This window comes from Saimiri boliviensis, chromosome 11 (assembly GCF_048565385.1).
Source record: "Saimiri boliviensis isolate mSaiBol1 chromosome 11, mSaiBol1.pri, whole genome shotgun sequence".
Lineage (NCBI taxonomy): Eukaryota > Metazoa > Chordata > Mammalia > Primates > Cebidae > Saimiri > Saimiri boliviensis.
In genome coordinates this window covers 59,793,788-59,800,583 of record NC_133459.1, presented here as the reverse complement: position 1 = coordinate 59,800,583, position 6,796 = coordinate 59,793,788, and positions in this window count along the sequence as shown.

The following is a 6,796-nucleotide window of genomic DNA, read 5'->3' as shown; positions in this document are numbered from 1 at the left end:
GCATTCACATAGCATTTACAACGTGCCAAGCCACTGTTAATCACTTTATATTTTAACTCATTCCCTATCTACATCAGCCCCGTGAAGTAGTTAGGTGCTGTTATAAATATTCCCAACTTACCAATGGGGAAACTGAGGCACTTGCCAACACCATAGAGCTAATAAAATGCAGAGCCGAGATTCGACCCAGGCTGTCTGGGCCTGAGTCCTTGGTTTTGATCACTGCTTTGCCTTCCCTTTGAGCTCAGTATCATGCACTACTTGTCATAGAGTATGGCAGTAAAGGGGTGGTGTTGGCTGGCTTTCATTCCCACTTCTTTATTTTTTATTTTTATTTATTTATTTATTTATTTTTAAGATAGGGTTTCACCATGATGGCCAGGCTGGTCTTGAACTCCTGACCTCAGGTGATCCACACACCTCAGCCTCCCAAAGTGCTAGGATTATAGGCGTGAGCCACCGTGCCCGGCTCATTCCCATTTCTTAACCCCAGATACTCAAGACTGAAATAAGAGAGTGACTGATTTGGTCTAACTTAAACCCTAAGGCATGTACACATGAAATTGCTCTGTTCACTTGAGTCAGCAATGTGTTTTAAGGACTGACTATACCTTTCTGAGCGTTACAATAATAAGAGAGAACGTATTCAATTTAATGGGATAAATCACCGATAGCACTTGGCACGTGAAAGAGCTCAATATGCAGCAGCGATTAGTATCTGTATTAATCTCTTGAATCTATCCACTTCTCTTTCATTCTATCACGAGCATCACAGCCTGGGAGTCTGTCTGTCATCTCTCCGATGGCCGCAGCAGCTTTTTTTTGGCAACCCTGTCCACTCAGGCCATACTTCTCTCTCCTCTCTTAACTAGTCTGAAGTCATGTTTTCTAAGCCTTCCCTGGGGAAGGATTACCCTTCTAGGTCCTGTCAAACCCAGGCATGGCCCGGTGACTTGCTCTGGCCAGTGAAATGTGTGCAGAGTGACATGTGTCAATTCCAGTTGGAATTGTTAAAAGCCAGCTGTGTGCCTTGCTAACTCATCCAGCAGTGGTCCAGATGGTAGCTACTTTTCACCCTGGGTCCCAGAATGAGAAGATTTCATGCAGGGGCTCAAGGCAACCTTTGATAGACATGTAGGATCAGTTGTAAACCCTTACTGTTGTGAGGCACTGAGGTTTTGGACTTGCTTGTATGACAGCATAGACCTAGTCTAATCTGACTGATACATGTTTTACGAAGCTCTTAGAGGGTAGGACAAACCTGCCATCAAGGCTCCGCAATGTCTTGACCTAAGTATCAAGCTTCATTTTGTACATTTCCTCTCCATTTCTCCTCTTCCTCCAAACAAGCCTTCTTCCAGCCCCTCACAGGTGCCAAGCTGACTCAGGTTCTTTGTACATGCTGGTTTTTCAGTCCAGAATATTCTTTCTTCCCTTTTTTTGCCTGGTTAATTAATTTCTACCTATCATACTAGTCTCATTAGGTTTTCATGGTAATGTATATCCTTTTTTAAAAATGTTGAGACAGGGTCTCACTCTGTCATTCAGGCTGGAGTGCAGTGGCATAATTATGGCTCACTGCAGCCACAATCTCCCAGTTCAAGCTATCCTTCCACCTCAGCCTCTCAAGTAGCTGGGACCACAGGTGCACACCACCATGCTCAGCGAATTTTTTAAAATTTTTTATTTGTACAGATGGAGGTCTCCATATGTTGCCCAGGGTGGTTTCAAACTCTTGAGCTCATGGCATCCTCCCTGATCAATGTATATCATTTATGGCACTCATCACAACTACATGCTTACCTCTGCTGCTGTTCAAACATTATTTGAATAATGTTTCTTTTGTCTACTAGAATGCATACTTAATCAGCATAGACGCCCAATCTTTACTTACTATTTCTAGCCCCTGGCATAGTCTCTGGTACATAGTAGGCACTCAATAAGTACTTATTGAATAAATAATTAATAGAGTCAATCTATTACAGTGATTATAGGATAGAGGTTGGGGCCGGATTTCTTGGATTCAAATCCCATGTTGTTAATTATGCACCATACGTCCTTGGATGAATTATTTAATCTCCCTCTGCCTTGGTTTCCTCATCTGTAAAAAGAGGATAAAAGCAGTACCTGTCTCCCAGGGCGGCTGTGAGGTTTGAATGGACTGATACGTGTGCTGTTATTTATGTATCATCTTGTCTCCAAACTCTCTCATCTGTATTCTGCTCCATGGAGCTGGGGCTGATATTCTTCTCATTACCTTTTCCAGACTACCTTGCCTGATGGGCTACCATGAGGTCCAGCCCATGACAGACACAAGCAGGAGCTGAGGAGGAAGAGGGCGAAGGGACTTCTTTCTGGTTTCAGTTTCTGTCCACAATGCCACCACAGCAGAGGACAGCTGCAGCCTCCAGCCCCTCTGGACACTCTGGCACCAGCCACACCTCACCTTCTTAGAAGTACTAATACCCCCTTCATTCCCCACAGTCGTTCTAGCACCAGCACCCCATGTCCTCTCAGAGGTCTGGGTACTGGCCATGTGTTGTCCCCACCATCGTGGTGACCACCCCTCTCAGAAAAGACCCAAATATCAGCTACGTGGTATCCCTCCTTGAGTGCCTAGGTTCTAGTAAGCTCACCTTCCCCTTCCGTTTCCCCAGCTCCACGGGTGGTGACTGTATCCCACAGTTACAAATACCTAGGTAACTTTACAGCCCTTGTTGGAAAACCCATTGGATCCTATCCCTGATTCCCGATGCGGTTCCGACTGATACAATATATACGGCACTCAGAACGGTATCGGGCACATAGTAAGCACTACATGAGTGTCAAGTCCTGTATTTGTCCAGGTAGGTGAAAAAATAACAGTGCCCATGAGAGCATGGCCAAGGACGCTATGTGCCTGACAAACCTCACGGTGCATAAAAATCATCTTCTGTGGGAGCCCACACCCGTGACCGTCACTCAATCACCCAGGCATGCTGTCAAGCAAATGATGACACAGCTTCCATAGCATTAGCAATTTTTTATTTTTCCTTTTTTGTTGCATAGGAAATGCAGTACTTGCTTCCAGTAATTGTATTGTAATGTGAGAAGGTGGTAGCACTAATGGTTGAATACAAGAGTTAAACTAATCCACACCAGCTCAAAAAACCTGTGGAGATTTAGTTGAATAAGAATGGACGCCCACAGTGATTCTCAACCAATTACAAATTTTCACAGAACACAGTAAAACTAAAAGGGTAACTATGAGAGTCAATACAAGTATACTAGAGGCACAGGGGGCCCGGCTCATAAAAACAGATTTCAGACCAAGTTATTAACACGGGGGGTGTTTTGTTTCACAACAGATCTCTTACCATCACTAGAAGTGTTCCACCCCTCCCCCTACAATTTGAAATGGAAAATGGAGGTATTCTGAGTGGACAGATTTCCACGTGTGGTGGGAAAAGTTCCCAGAGAACTTTGCTCTGGTGGGGGAGCAGGGCTAAGGATGGAGCAGGGGATCAGGGATTTGCCTGTGAGAGTCTTCCTAAAGGACCTCCTAGAACCTGATAAAGCTCCTAGTCTAGGTCTAGCTAGTATCTCAGTGGTGAGGCTACCAAATGCCTTCGCAGTGCAGAGACGATGGTCTGAGACCAGGGAGAAGGCACTGAGCCGGCAGCTCTCTCAAGCCTCTGTCCCAGCAGAGCTAGTGGCCTTATGACCTTCGGTTGCAATGTCACAAAAAAAAAAGAAAGAAAAAAAAAAAAACCAAACAAAAAACCCCCCCAAAAACCACAACAACAAAAAAAACCCCAACAGCAAAAACAAAAACAAAACCCAAAAAGGCTAATTTACAGACTATTACCAAAAAAATAAAAAATAAAAATTTAAAAAATAAGAGGAACACGAGAAAAGTCAAAGGAAAAGTAAAAGCTTTTTTCATTTTGAGAAGCTGAGTATAAAAACAGCAGGAAAAATGTTACGTTGGACACTATTTGTCCTGGAAACCACTGCAGAGATACGAAAGTTCACATTGTACGACCTGGTGGGTGTTTTTCCACCACGAAGGTGCTCTGGTTAGATTAGAGGTAGCACTTCCACTGTATCCTCTTGTGGTTCAGACGCATTTTGGGAAAGTTTGTGTTTTTGAATCAAACAGGCGAATGAGTCTACATGTGCAACTCGGGGTACCAGGCACACAGCTGAGGCCCCAGCCCCACACGTGCCTCCCTGTTCTTAAGCCCAGCTGTGGGTGGTCCCCCTTATCTTTCTAAGCATTTCCGCTATCTGCTCCCCACATGCCCTCCCCCTAATCTGGGTAAGGTAACTCTTTGGGGGAATAAAAGGCAGATGGGTGCTGGTCTAGGGAAAAAAAAAATGAGATGAAATTTATTTAATTTGGGAAGCAAGTAATTTCAAATTTAGATCGAAAAAAGTACATTAAAAAAATCCCGTGTTAATAGCAAACTTCTTTTTCTTATGAATCGGGCCCAAAGTTTGTACAGAGTTTTACTTTTGAAGAAAATATTGCAACTGTGCATGAAACTAAATAGCCATGTGATTTCTTAAAATTTTTTTCTTTTTTTTTTTTCCTTTTAATATGAGGAGGTCTGGTGTGAAGACGGATCAAGCATGGGTACCTGGCTAAACACTGTCCATTAAGAAAATGTTTCAGTCTCAGCAGAGCTTCAGTTGAGGGTCAAGGCAAATGTCCCTCCCTTGCAAATGTTCTCAGAGCGCCTTCGTAGCAGAGTTCTTGAAATTCAAATGGTGGTTTTGAGACAAAAATCTTGCCAGGTACTGATTTCTGAAATCAAACACCCATGCTTGTCCCCTAGGAAAAAGAAAACAAAAAACAGAAACAAAAACACAAGTAATACTGAATTTAAGTAAATGTATACCTCCAAAATACTGAAAACAGCCGAAATCAAGAAAAGACAGAATTTGCGTTCTCAGTGAAATACCTTTAAACCTAGCTGACAAGAACCAAGTCAGAAAAAAGACTAACATAACGTTGAGTAATATTCATACAGTTCACTAAGCATTATGGAATAGCATGCATTAATATTGTACGGTTATTTTACATCACCTATACCAGAAGGTCCTGACTGACAGACAGCGAAGGCTACCGGTGTAGAAAAATCTTACTTCAGAAGAGCAATATAATACAGATTTCACAGGCACTACATTTTAATATATCAGGTATTATGCTGGTTTTCTTATAATTCTTTCTGTCCTAAAGCTGGCATTATAACAATGACCAAAAAGGCAAGGATTGAAGTAAACGGAAAGTAGATACCAAAGTTGATATAGTTTTTTTTTCTTCAGATAGATTAGTGCATAGTTCTCATGCAGATAAACACTGCTATGCATTTACACTGTTGGAAAGCAGAGTGAATTGAGCCCAAGTTGTCACATTTGTGTAAATCATTTTGTCAGCCTATAATAGCACCATGTAATGGATTTGCATTAAACATTAAATTGATTTCAAAATTGGTGACACAGTATTCACTACAGTTAAGTGCTATGGAATAGCTTCAATGTTACCTGCTATATATCAAAGCAATTTTCATCCCACTGCTTTTTTATTGGAAAAAATTGAAGGAAAACATACACGACGCTAATTAGACGAATGCACAGCCTTGGACGTGGAGAAGGCAGAGCGGGTTTACTGTCAAACAGTAAATACATGCATTGACTTCAAGACAGAATTGGCTTTGGAAGCCTGTTTGAATGAAAGCTGAGCTGGTGGGCAGTGCAGCTTTCTGAGACTGTCTTTGGACAGATCTCGGAGGGTGGGTTGTGAGGTGCCACTGAAGCTCTCCTTACATTACTATGGTGGTTGTATTTTAGATTTGTTCTATGGAGGCCTGCTACCAAAAATAAAAAGAAAGAATGAAGACAAGAAAGAAAACAGAAGCAAGCAAAAAGAGAGAGAAAATGAGAGAGAAAGAGAGAGAGAGAGAGAGAGACACCACCACCACTATGGACAAAGATATTTCCAGAGACATGATGGAAAGTACATTGAATGACATTCTTAGAATCCCTTTCCCCTAAAAAAAAAAAAAAAAATCACAAAAAAATATTTTTCTTAATCCGGGTTTTGTCAATCTGTAACTACAGAATCCAAAGCTTATGGGGCTAAGGGCTTGGGAAAAATGAAAAGACAAACTTTGGAGATGGGTCTTGCATATTCCTGTGGGCTGACTGAACACCGTGGCTTGGGGAAGTCTGGGTTCCTTCACACTTCGCCTGTCAGAAAATGAAGATCATAAGCTCTGGGAGGTGTAACCTTGTCGGCCTGCCTGGAGCCCACACCTGGCGGCGGGGACGGGCCCGGGGAGCGGGCTGATCATACGTAACTGTCCTGCCAGGGTGTGAAGAAACAGAACATCAGTTCAAACCTCAGAGAAAAGAAGGCTCTCTAAGATGGAGAGAGTGGCATTACGGGACGGCCTCTGCCCGTGAATGATCAGAAAAGGGGTGTTTTGCTGGCAGGGACAAGGGCTGGAAGAAAAAGTCTATAGAAAAATGCTCAGATTTAGTGTTCGTGCCTCTGACTTCAGTTCCCAAAGGAAAAACAAAAACAAAAACAAAAAACAAAAAACAAAAAACACAGAGATTTGAGGGACTCATCTTTGCCAATCTTGTTAATGCCATTTGATGGGAGAGAAAAAATTCCAATGTGTCTCAGAGCCAAGGGCTGGGCCTTCAAATGCTGATAGCTCTCGGTCTGTCTGTCTACACACCCCAGGTAGCAAAGTCTTCCTCAAACATCTTCACTAGGCTTTTAAGCTAAAAAGCAGAAACACTG